We start from the raw sequence: 13,198 nt of genomic DNA, 5'->3' as shown, positions 1-13,198 counted from the left end.
TTCGCCTTGCGTTGTTATGCTATGGCTATGACTTCTTCCCTTAGACCTCATGGATCAACCTCTGCAAGCTTCACACTTTTCTTCTGCAGCCTCCTCACCCTCTAAGGCTTCATGGAATTGAATAGAGTCAGGGCCTTCCTCTGGATTAGGCTCTGGCTGAAGGGGATGTTGTGGCTGGCTTGATCTTCTATCCAGACCATGAAAACTTTCTCCATACCAGCAATAAGGCTGTTTTGCTTTCTTATTATTCTTATGTTCACTGAAGTAGCATTTTAATTTCCTTCAAGAATTTTTCCTTTGTATTCATAACTTGGCTAACTGTTCAGTTTAAGAGTCCGATCTTCAGGCCTATCTTGGCTTTCCACATGCCTTCCTTTCTAAGCGTAATTATTTCTAGCATTTGATTTAAAATGAGAGATGTGAAACTCTTTCTTATACTGGAACACTCTGAGGCCATCATAAGGTTATTGGCCTGATTTCAATATTGTATTTCAGGGAATAGGGAGGGCCAAGGAGAGAAAGAAAGTCAGCAGAGCCAGTCAGTGGAGCAGTGAGAACCCACACAGCATTTATTAGGTTTGCTGTTTCATATGGGTACAGTTCTTGGCACCCAAGAGCAATGACAATAGTAACACCAAAGATCACAGATCTAACAAATATAATAATAATGAAAATTTAAAATATTATGGGAATTACCAAAATATGATCCAGAGACACCAAACGAGTAAATGCTGTTGGAAAAACGGTGCTAATATACTTGCTCAACAATGGGTTGCTAGAAACCTTCAATTTGTAAAAACACATTATCTGCAAAGAGCCATAAAGTGAAATGCAGTAAAACAAGGTATGCCTGTAATTGCTAGTTATAATCTGAGCAGACAGATCCAGTTGGTTGTAATAGAATGCTACCATCTCCATATAAAGAACTGGCCCACGGCCACACATATTGTTCCTTGATATTAACCAGACTTAGTAAAAATGTAGCTAGAGGTTATACAATTTAATATCAATTGGGGGTCTTCCTGTACCTTGAGGTCTAGATTGACTAAAAAATCTGGTTTCCAAGATTTCTGCAGATTCCTTGGGTAGGAGAATACCTTCCTTCTGTTCCAATGGTCAGTTATTTCTTTGTCACACAAGGAGTACCAGACAAGAAGTTCAGCCCTTTCCCTGTTTTGTCATAAACCTAATGAGACGAAGTCCTCCCTAGTAAGGTTACTGAATGGAAGATGGTGGAATTGGCTGTATCCCACTAGGCAAGGAAAATCACCATTGAGAATTACCATTCACTGAATATCTTTATTCTTAAATTTCTGTTGGACAGATTTATACTAGGGATTTCTCAGTGACTTTGACCTTTCCCAGGGCCCTTCCTGGTACCAGCTCCCATCTCCTACTTCTCTCTGCTCTTCTCTTCTTCCTCTTAGAAACAGAGAATTATTATTATTATTATTATTTTTTCCTCATGTTAAGTTGTTTAATTCTATGATGGTTGTTTGGATCAGGTAATAGTTATTCTTCAAAACCTGACTTTCTGTTCTGAGATATATATATTTTTCCATTTCTTTATCTCTTACTCCTCAATTCATTTTAATCTGGTCCCGGACCCCTCTTCAACTGATTTTACTTGACTTCTGATAGGATTTGACCTTTTCCCACTTATCCAACTTTCTAATCATCTATGATAACATACTTCCCAGAAACTTTGAGGACATTCTCAACCTTCTTCTTCTTCAAGCTCCTTATAATTCCATCATAAATTCTTGAATTTATCTATTCCTTCCATCACTCCTGTCTCTTTCCTTTTCTAAGCTACCAACATCCCTCACTGAACTACTATTCTCTATTTGCTCACTCCCTCCACTGCTGTTCTACTCTATTCTTTTCTCTCCTTAGCATCCAGGGTGACCTTTTAAAAATGCCAATAGGACCAAATCACCCCACTTTATAAAAATAAAACTTACTGAAAGCTTTAAAATTTTTCCTCCTCCTGGAACATGGCCAATCTGGCTCCATTTTCTAGATTCTGTTCAATATTCCAACTCAGCTAGTGCCATATTGTTTACTTGGTTCTTCAGGAGAACATTTCCGTTATAGGACCTTAAACGTATCTGTTCTCTCCCATCTCTGGTTAACCATGGTATTCCCTCTCCTGGAATGTTATCCCCTTGTATTCTCACACTCTTATCACATTCACCTAAGTAAACACTGTTCACTCACCCATACCAACTCATTTCCTCAAGCAAAACTTTCCATTTTCTCTTGTTATATTTTGTCACTGCACCTTTTACCTTATGTTATATAATATATCTCAGCTGCAACAAAATATTTGACCGCTTATAGGATTAAAGTTGGTCTTCCTAGAGGACTCTAAGTTTTATGTGAGGAGGAAACATGCCTGCTTTGTTTATCATTGTATCCCTGTTTTATATGTGTATATAAAGTCTTCTACTAGACTACTTTTTTGAGGGAGGAACTTGGTTTTATTTATTATTACATACAAATTACTTATTGTAATATTGGACATACAGGAGGAATTCAGCAAATAAACATTATGCAAGTAAATTAATAAATACCTATTATCTAAAATGTCTTTATTAATTTCTTTTAGTAATTTTGTATGATTTTTTCTGGCAAGATAATGACAATGTTATAAGATAAAATAACTGAATTGTGAACAACTATTGGTATCTATATACATGAGATAAACTTCCAATAATAATAAAATTTGAACTATTTATGAACTAATTTCATGAGGAAATAAAAGTTTCAGCAATGATGTGTAAATTTCTAGAAAAAAATACAGTGAACATATAAAAGAAGGAAAACCTCTAAGTTTTCCAGCCACCTGTAATATGTTTTGTAAAGAATTTGACCTTGCCCCAAGAGAGGTCTGTTATTTCCTTAGCCTCTGGAAGGTAATCTAAAGTGTGTTTCTTTGCCTGGGTATCGTGGGTCATACTGGATAGTCTAACAACATGATTTAAAGACACTTGTATAGTTTTAGACTTAGGGTCTGAAACCATATAGTGACTTAGGGTAGGGGCTTTGGGTCATGTGGTATCAGTCACTCTAGAGACTGACATTAACCATTTGGGTAATCAATTAATCATGCCTACAAGATTAAGCTCCAATAAACTCTTTGAACAACAAAGCTCAGGTTTGAGCTTTCCTGGTTGCCAGTACTCTGCACACATTACCACACACCTAAGCTGATAAAGTAACGCATCTTGACTCTACAGAGACTGAACAATGAAAGCTCTGTATTTGGTATTTCTCCTGGATTCTGCCCTATACACTTCTTTTGCTGGCTGATTTCAATCTGTATGTTTTTTTTTGTAGTAAACTGTAACCATAAATATAATAGCTTCCAGGGAGTTCTGAAGTCCCTTCCAGCAAATCAAAACTGAGGGTGGTTTTGGCAACCCCTGGAACTTGTAGTTCATTTCAGAATTGAAGATGGTCTTGGGGATGGTGCCCCTTTGTAGTTGGCCTAACTCCTCATACTGCCTTACTTAATAGAATTCACCCAAGGGAGTCGGTAAAGAAATATTATTTTATTATTTATAACTATTTTTAAAAAATATTTGAGGCAAGGAGAGAATAAATGTGTGTATATGGTGAAGGTAATAATACATTTTTCTTGAGCTGTCATAAAGGCTAATTAGCACATATTTCTGAGTAATTTTCTAGTGAGAAAAAATAAAATAATTTAAACACTGTATATTTTTAAAACACACTGCTTTTAATGTGTCTTCACCTTCTTAATTAGCACTGCATTGTGACATTAAATATTCAGTAATGGAAAGATACTAAGTAAAATCTTTTGAAGTTATTATGACAAAGATAATAAGTTATATTTGAGGAAAATAATGTTTGCATAGAAGTAAAAAGCACTTAGTTCTATTATATGCTTTCATTATGTGAACTCACTTTTTTGGTTGCTTCCTATGTCTAAGTGAAAGATAATCCTGTTGCTAAATTCACACTATTTTAAGAAGTCATGTGATTAGACTGAAATTAAAAAAATAAAACACTTCAGAAATTTAAAATGTTTTTTTAATTCAACTTCTCACAATAAAAAAAAATTGAGGGCAGAAAAATAATATAAAAATAAGCAAGTTGTGAGACTGTAATTGCCTTTTATAAAATATCTGTATTCTATACACCTAATATTCTTTTTTTCTTAATAAAATTGGTACCTTTCCCCCCCAGACTCTCAGTTTAAAACACTTTGCTGTTTACATATTCACTTATTTTATTCTCAGAGGAATAATGTGGTCATGATTTTTATACTTTTCACATGTAATGAAAAACACAAATTATTTTATGTCTTAATATATTATATTAAATTTATACTTATTGAATCTTCCAAATGAACTCTGTAAACATTTAATTAAACTAGTCTAAAAGTTCACTGCTAAAGTACTTTTAAATGTCAGTTCTGCTTTAAACATTAGGACTTAGGTAGGTAATGATGGACTACTTGTGTAAAGTAATCATCAGCAACTTTAACCCTGATTTTTATTTGCTCTATATTTAGTAAAGGTGACACGGAAATATCTTAAGAAGGGAAGCAAAAGCAAAAACATACTATATTATTTCCAATATAGTTGTGTACATATAAAGCCTTTCCTGAAATTTTTATAAATGGTAATAGCTCTTTCCATACCTCAGGAGAAGCTGAGGTTCTCAGTGGTCGACAGAACGCTTACAAAGCAAGTAAAGATCATGGACCTCAGCACATTCTAGCCACAAATTAGATACGAATGCTCTCTATATTTTCACTAAAAAAACCACAGTTTGGCTGAATTACAAAACGCTTCCCTTCATGTGAGGAGAGTTGAATCACATACTGGAAATTGTGATAGCACAGCTCAGGGATGTTCCAAAGTATAGATGTGGTTTACCACTTAGAAATTTCCCAAATTTAAATCAAAAGACTTCCAAAATCTAAATGCCCCTTCCTTTATTCCCCCTCCCCCATGAACTAACTCTACAAATTCATCCCTGCAGTATCAATGGATCTGACCTACCAAGCTGTATTAACAAACTGAATGAATCATAATGAGCAAAGAAATATGTCAGATGCTACATACAAGGTCAAGCTAAAGCTTATGGCTCATAATAGCTATCTATCAACAAAAGCATCTCTTTTGTTCCATTGAAGCTCAGAAGGAAGGGCCAGATATAGAAGGTTGAAGGAAAGAACATCTTACAAAGAAAATATTCTAGAAACTTATAAGCAAAAGCTATTAAATATGATTGATACATGTTATATCTATGAAAAACAATTTTTTTTTTTTTTTTTTACTTTTGGTTTGTTGGATTAAAGAAGGAATAACTGCAAATTTCACCACCAGCATCACCAACACGATTTACAACAAATACTTAGCGAGGGTTTCAGAGGTACCAGGGACTATTATAAATAAATATTCTACGTGTGCAGACTCACTTGTTCTTAACTGCAGCTCTGCGAGCTAGCTCTGAATCCTATTTTAGGGAGGAGGATGCATTACTACTATTAACAGCAACCACCCCTGCTGCTAATACTGTTGCTGTTGACAGACTACTTCTGCTGCTAGTAATACTATTATGAAAACTGCTTCTGCTACTTGCATTATTGCTGCTGCCACTGTGGCCTCTACTCCCAAACTCGCGGGAATACCTGATCTAATTTATTAGGTTTCTTTTAGATGTCTGGCAATGTGCTAGCTACTTCACCTACATTTTCTTATTCAACTTTTATAATGCTCAGGGAGATACTACTTATGCTTCCCTTTTATTGCATTTTTTATAGATGTATTTATTTATTTATAGATGTATTTATTTATTTGAGAATGCGTGCATGCGAGGGTGGGGGCAGAACAAGAGGGAGAGAATCTCAAGCAGACTCCTCCCTGGTGTGGAGCCCTCCATATCCCATGACCCTGAGATCATGCCCTGACCTTAAATCAAGAATGGGAAGCTCAGCTGACAGGGCCACCCAGGCATCACTGTGTTTCCATTTGAAAGACAAGGAACTGGCTCCTTAGCTCAGGGGTTAGAGCACTGGTCTCGTGAAAGACAAGGAACTGGAGATTTTCAGTGAAGTGGCTACTGGAAGGCTCCACAGTCAGCACATATTACTGGTTTAACCAGGTTGAACTGTTTCCAAGATACTGTTTCATGAAACAGACAATGGGATTTAAGTTCACAGTTTGGTAGGTAAAGATGGGTAGCTTCTCATAGCAGAAAGAATACAATGTTATCATTTTACATATCTAATTATTAAATTTGTGATCTATTTAAAGGTTTAAACATAAGAAAATGGGAAAAATAGTAGAATAGTATGGTCACCTGAATAACAGGCATTAGATTAAAAATTTGTAAGTTTACCCAGTTTGCTGTATCTAATTAGCTAGCTAGTTAGCTCTATCCTTCCTTGTCTCTATATACAATATGTCCATCTATTATTGAATCCTAGAAAAACAAATTATTGATATTATCATACTTCATTCCTCAAATATTAGAATCTCCCAAAAAGTCCATTCTCTAACGTAATCACAAAACCATTTTCACAAGTAATGTAATTAACACTAATTTCCTAATATTACCTAATATTCAAGTTAGTGTTAAGTAATGTTTCAGCATTAAGATTGCCTGAATGTGAAAAATATTTTTAAATGTACAACTCAAAAATATTTTGAAAATGAAGTAATATCATCATAAATATGAAAACTTAGGTAAATTAAGAAAGTGGCCTAGAATTATTATTAAGAGATCACCAAGTATTTGTAGAATCAAAGGAAAAGTTGAATATTCTTAAATTTGGCTACTTTGATAGCTGAGGAGACCAATTTTGATCATTTGGACAATTTTAAATTAAAGTTCAAAAAGGAGAACATTTTCTGTAATCATTCTGACTGATGGACAAAAACATCAAAGCCTTGGATTTAGAACCAATATTTTTTCACCCTCCTTGAGAGTAGCCTTTCTCAACCTTGGTACCATTGACAATGAGGACCAGGTAATCCTCTGTTTTGGGGAACTGTCCTCAGCTTCACAGGATGTTTAGCAGCACTTGTGCTAAACAGATGTCCATAATACATAGCCCTCCCCCCACTTCCCCATAGTGGGGAGCAGTCAAACTTGTCTCCACAAATGGCCTAAGTCCCTGGGGAGAAAAGTTGCTCCCAGTTTAGAACCACCATTTTAGGGCTCACATCAACTCACTGTGCTGCTGGTCTTCTGTTCTACTTCCTTAAGCTCTAATTTGATCCTTGCCTTTGCCTGGATTATGGCCTGAACTTCCTTTTCTTTTCCAACCTCTACTCTATAATTCCGGGCAAGCTTCACCTTCTTACTCAGCAGTAACAGAGATCCAATAACATTTTTAGTATTAATAATTTAGTATTATTGTTCCCTCTCCACTCTCTCTCTCATCCTGTCCCTCTACTCTCTCCCTTCGGATGTGCAGAAGCAAACTTTCTGTTCAAATTCCTAATATATTCTAATATGAAATATGTATGTCTCAAATTTAAGCACAATTTTTTGATGCATTCCAGATAATTACTATTTTATTTTAAAAAGAAAGCCTTAGGGTAAGAGATCTGTCTTCCTTTGTTTTGAATGGTGTTTTCTGTATAGGCAGAACAAAGCATTTCCGTGTACCTGCAAACACACACATACGCCTACCCACCTAAAAGAGATCATAAAGAATTTCCTAGAACTAAAGACCACCTGAAACTATGCAGACTTGATTTATAATGTATTGCAAAACTTGCTAATAGTATAAGGAGAATGAAGTAATTTGGGCAACCTTGAGTGAACGTAAAAAGTACATTAAACAAAATTATAGAATAAATTAGGAGTTGAACAGTAGGGTCTTAGAGTGCTTTAAACAATGGGAGGGGGATTATTTAAGCAGACACAGACGGGAGTGCTAACCAATGGACTAGAAACTCGAGTGGCGAAGGCCTCAGGGTCTGCAGTCAGCCACCTTGGTTTCAAATCCTCCCTGTCACCAACAAGTGGTACTATTACTTTTGGCAAATTACTTAACCTTTCTAATCTTTATTTTCTTCACTTTGAAAATTGAGAAAAATCACTATAACATGTGTTCTTTAGAGGACTGCTGTGAAGATCAACTGAGAAACACAGGAAAAACACGTAGTCCAATGTTGGCCAAACAGAAAGCACTTAATAAATGTTGACTATCATTACCTCTCCCATTGCTTCTGGCAAGAGAAGACTGGAAATTTTTTGTTTCAGATTAGGTACCCAGTGTAGCAGCAGTGCAAGAATTAAAGAAAATTGAGATCTGTAAGCAGAAAAAACCCAAACCAAACCAAACCAAACAAAACAAAAAACCTGTATGCAATAGCCTCTGGAAACTTCAATTGGGAATGATTGCTCTATTATACACCATATTAATAATAGCTGCTTACAATCTGCCAGAACTTGTGCCAAGCACTTTATAAGCATTCTCTACTGAATCCTCACCCAAATACTATGAAGCAAGCAGTTTTGCAAACCCAGTGAAACAACCTGAATGAAGTAAGTGAATTATTAATAAAATATTAGAGAGGGAAATCTGAAGTTTAGAAAGGCGTAATCGTAATCACTGGCTCAGTCTCAAAGAAGAAGTGACAAAATGCAGCCCAGAGCCCAGGACTGGTTGTGGCAGAGCCTCTGAACAATTCAGATGCTATTTATAAATTCAAAACAGACACATAAGAACTTCTTTCTCAATTACAATGTTAACATTTGTGTGTGTCAAGATAAAAGGAAAAAAGATATTATAGTGGCAATAATCAGAATTGGAAAGTTTAACTCCTGGTTAACTAAGATAATGGCTCTTACAGGGAGATTGTTATTAAATACTTGGAAGAAAATGACTCAAAGGAGATGTGAAAAGTTAGTTGGCCATTGAAAAAAAGTAATTTCCATAGATCAGTCATCACCATGGGAGAGGCATAAAATAGTATATTACAAATCTGTAATTTTTGGTGGATAGTCCTAAATCCTTTTCAGAATAAAAGGAGTTATAAATTAAATTGATAATTTAAATGATTCGGTCTTTAGTATTGACTCTAAGAAAGTAAAAACCTATTGAGCCAGAAAATCAAAATATAAGCTATTTTGTAGTTGGACTTTAAACCTACTTACTTGAGGTAGGAAGAGTTGCTCCTTCTTAGTATTTGCCCCATAACTTTGATAGATTAAAAGAATGCCAGATAAACTGCTTATAAGCTTATAGTATCAAAGCTTCAAATTTTAAAATTTATGATGCATATTTATTTATATATATTCTTAATATCCTCCTATGCATAAGTTCAAGTTCAAATGAAACAATTCCTGAAACTGTTTACATAATAATATAACATTAAGTGAATGTTTTTTGACAAAAATGGAAGAATAAATGACATAACAGGTGAATTAGATAATTAACTTACTTTTTTCTATAATCAGTATTAAGTGTTTACACATAGCTTTAAAATTAGTAGCTGCATATTTTTAAGTGATTCATTCAAAGGAGTTTTTCATGAAGCAGGATCATTAAATATAATGATCATTAAATATAATTTACTTTGGGGGAGCTAACTATAAATTCTTAAAAGAAATGTACCTCTTCGAAAAATATAGTTAGTTTTTTCCTGATAATTATATAAATAAAATTGAAAAAGTAAAAAGTGGAAATTTTTAAGTCACCTATAATCACGTATCTTAGACCTAACTATGGGAAAATCTATTTAATTTCATAAAGCTTCCAGTGCCAAGTCCATGCTGTGAAAATTGAAGCCTTATGCAAGGTTGCCACCTGGTGGTCAAAGTCGAGAGTAGCAAGCTAAAATCAAAGCACACCTGAGATTGAATAAAATTCATCATTGAAACTAAACTGGAAAACACAAACTTACTTTGTTGAAATGAAAAGCTTAAAAGTTTGACTTATATACTTTTTCTTCATTAATTAGAGCATCTATTAACTTTTAGCAACTAAACTTATTAAAACCAATGATGATAATATCGGTTTTAATAGCTATCAAATTATTTACATTTGAATTTTATTTTTTTTAAAAGATTTTATTTATTTATTTAAGAGAGAGACAGTGAGAGAGAGCATGAGAGGGGAGAAAGTCAGAGGGAGAAGCAGACTCTCCAAGGAGCAGGGAGCCGGGTGTGGGACTGGATCCCAGGACCTTGGGATCATGACCTGAGCTGAAGGCAGTCACTTAACCAACTGAGCCACCCAGGCGCCCTACATTTGAATTTCAAAGTCACACAGAACCTCTACTGTGTTCTGGATCAGTGCCTGTGTTTATATTATTCAGTGTTTTATTCACCCTAGTGCCCGTCACTGTTCCTGCTTGTACTATATGCTCAGCACAATATTTTTAAAGATTTTATTTATTTATTTGACAGACAGAGATCACAAGTAGACAGAGGCAGGCAGAGAGAGAGAAGGAAGCAGGCTCCCTGCTGAGCAGAGAGCCCGATGCGGCGATCGACCCCAACACCTCGAGATCATGACCTGAGCCAAAGGCAGAGGCTTAACCGTCTAACCACCCAGGCACCCCTCAGTACAATATCTTTAAATGAAAAAATGATACTCACTAATTGAAATGTTGTCAGGATCAAATAAAATATCAAAACATTATTTAAGAAGTTCCCCAAAATTACGTACTGACACATTTGTCCATGCAATCTGAATAATAGACAAATGAAGTCAGTAATATTCCTTCCTTTGCATTTGCTGTCCTCAGTGCCTGACATTCTCATTGTTTGGATTCATTAAGCTTGAGGTGGGAAGATTTGCTCCTTCTGAGAGTGATCTGTTAGTGACCCCAACATCAATTATTACTCATTAGGATGATCTACCAAAAGATGGATCAAATATATCCAGTGTTTTTACTCGAAATTCATATGGTGCATTTAGCAGTGAAGTCTGACTTTGAAGTTTGCTTTGAAAGAGAAGGAAGATATAAGAGAAGTCTTCAGAGGTCTGAGGTTCAAAAGACAGAATTAAGTTTAATAATATATTTAAAAAAAAAAACCTAGAAAAAATTTTAACTATTTAGAGAACTGAATTGACTTGTCCATCTAATGTGCTACAAATGTGCATTTGATATTTTTAGTCAATTAAGTTACATATCTAGCCAGTGAGCATGTTTTCTACTGCTGATCATTACTTGGTGGACCGAAGCTGAAAGGTGAGTTCATGAGGTCAGAGCTTGGGCCTGCAGTTAGGTTCTGCACTGGATTAGCTGAGGGGCAACTACATGAACCTCTGCATCTACCAACAGCAAAAGAAGTCTAGTAAATAATCACCAAAGTCTTTTATGCTTTTTATGACCAATTCAGAAGGGAGGGGCTGGGGGTTGGGTGAGCCTGGTGATACGTATTAAGGAGGCACGGATTGCACGGAGCACTGGGTGTTACAGGCCGACAATGAGTCATGGAACATTAGATCAAAAACTAATGATGCACTGTATGGTGACTAACATAACATAATAAAAAAGATCCAATTTATTATTTACTTCTTAATTATCATTCCAGTATTTCTTTATTTTCCTCTCTTTTTAAACCATGGGTCTCTTCTTCCTTCTTTTTTTTTCCCTCCTTCCCTCCTTTCCTTTTTCCTCTCTCTTCCTTTCTTAATTTCTTTCTTTTTCTTGGGGGGGGGGGTGGAATGTTTATTTACATCAACAAATATAACATAACAATCATTTTGAAGAACATAAGCTCCACATTTGAATTTTAAAATTAATTTAGGACAATTTATACCCCTAAATCTATTCATAGACTTTACTGCAGCTGTTAAGTAGCTATTGTATGAACTATGGTTGTGATAGTTTTGAAATTACTCAATATATAACACCAAGAAACTAAGCAAATTCAAAAGTCCATTTTTTAAAATATTTATTTATTTATTTATTTATTTGACAGACAGAGATCACAAGTAGGCAGAGAGGCAGGCAGAGAGAGAGGAGGAAGCAGGCTCCCCGCTGAGCAGAGAGCCCGATGCGGGACTCGATCCCAGAACCCTGAGATCATGACCTGAGTTGAAGGCAGCAGCTTAACCCACTGAGCCACCCAGGTGCCCCAAAAGTCCATTTTTTAAGTAAGATCTTTGTTTAGCTCAGCTTTCCTTAAAATGAATAAAAACTAAGTAGTATTTGCTTTACTTGTAAAACAAAACACAATTTGAAGAAATTATTAAAGATATCAGTGCCCATTTTACTAATGTGGGGAACACTTATGAATAAGCATATCAAAATATTTTCAGACATATAAGGAAAAATATCACAGGGTATAATGTTAAAATAGTTCCCTGCCAGTTCCCAGTTGTTATTTTTTTTTAAGTGTAAGTTTGGTTTAGAAACTGAGAGATGGGGGCACCTGGGTGGCTCAGTTGTTAAGCCTCTGCCTTCAGCTCAGATCATGATCCCAGGGTCCTGGGATTGAGCCCCGCATCGGGCTCTCTGCTCTGCTCCCTCTCCCTCTGTCCCCTGCTCAGGCTCGCTCTCTCACTCTCTCTCTATCTCAAATAAATAAATAAAATCTTAAAAAAAAAACAAAACGGAAAGACAATCAGCAGATTTGCTGTAAATTTATAGCTATAGCTACATGTGTTAGATTAAAATGAAAGGAACTGAATTTACAGTTAACATGTAGAAGGATAAACATTCATTACTGCATGGGTAGTTGTTTTATTAAACTAATAAAAATGTAACAAGAAATGTTTCTATCTAGTTAAAATCAGTCTCACTCAACCTGACTGAAAGCCTGTTTTGCCTTTTCAAGCGTATAATTCTAGAAAAAAAATTAAAGAGCTAGACAATTTGAAAGGATATGATTATTATAGGTACAAATCAATCTTCAGATTTCATAGGACTTTAAATATCCTAAATATTCTACTATACTACTATTTTACTGAGTTAATTCAAACTTTTATTTCTATACTAATAATTGACTTCTAAAATTAAAATTAGTTTTCTTCAATAAGCATATGCTCTCAGGTTCCTAACCAGTGGCCTTTCTAGAGAACAGTGGCCAATTTGCCTTTTAAATACAACTGACCCTTGAACAATACAGAGTTTAGGGGCATGGACTCCCTACACAGTTGAAAATGCACTTACAACCTTTGACTCCACCAAAACTTAACTACTAAGAGCCGTTCTTTTGAAATTTTAATAATAGTTAAATAGTCAATAAA

At 35.2% G+C, this 13,198-nt stretch overlaps 1 protein-coding gene across 3 annotated transcripts in view; it reads right to left on the bottom strand.

Moving 5' to 3' along the window:
• CNTN1 (contactin 1) overlaps nucleotides 1–13,198 on the bottom strand; it is a 351,845-nt gene that overhangs the window by 105,504 nt on the left and 233,143 nt on the right. The gene's annotated exons all lie outside the window — the stretch shown is intronic.

Source organism: Mustela nivalis (assembly GCF_964662115.1).
Source record: "Mustela nivalis genome assembly, chromosome: 7".
Taxonomy (NCBI): domain Eukaryota; kingdom Metazoa; phylum Chordata; class Mammalia; order Carnivora; family Mustelidae; genus Mustela; species Mustela nivalis.
This window is presented reverse-complemented; position numbering and strand designations above follow the sequence as displayed.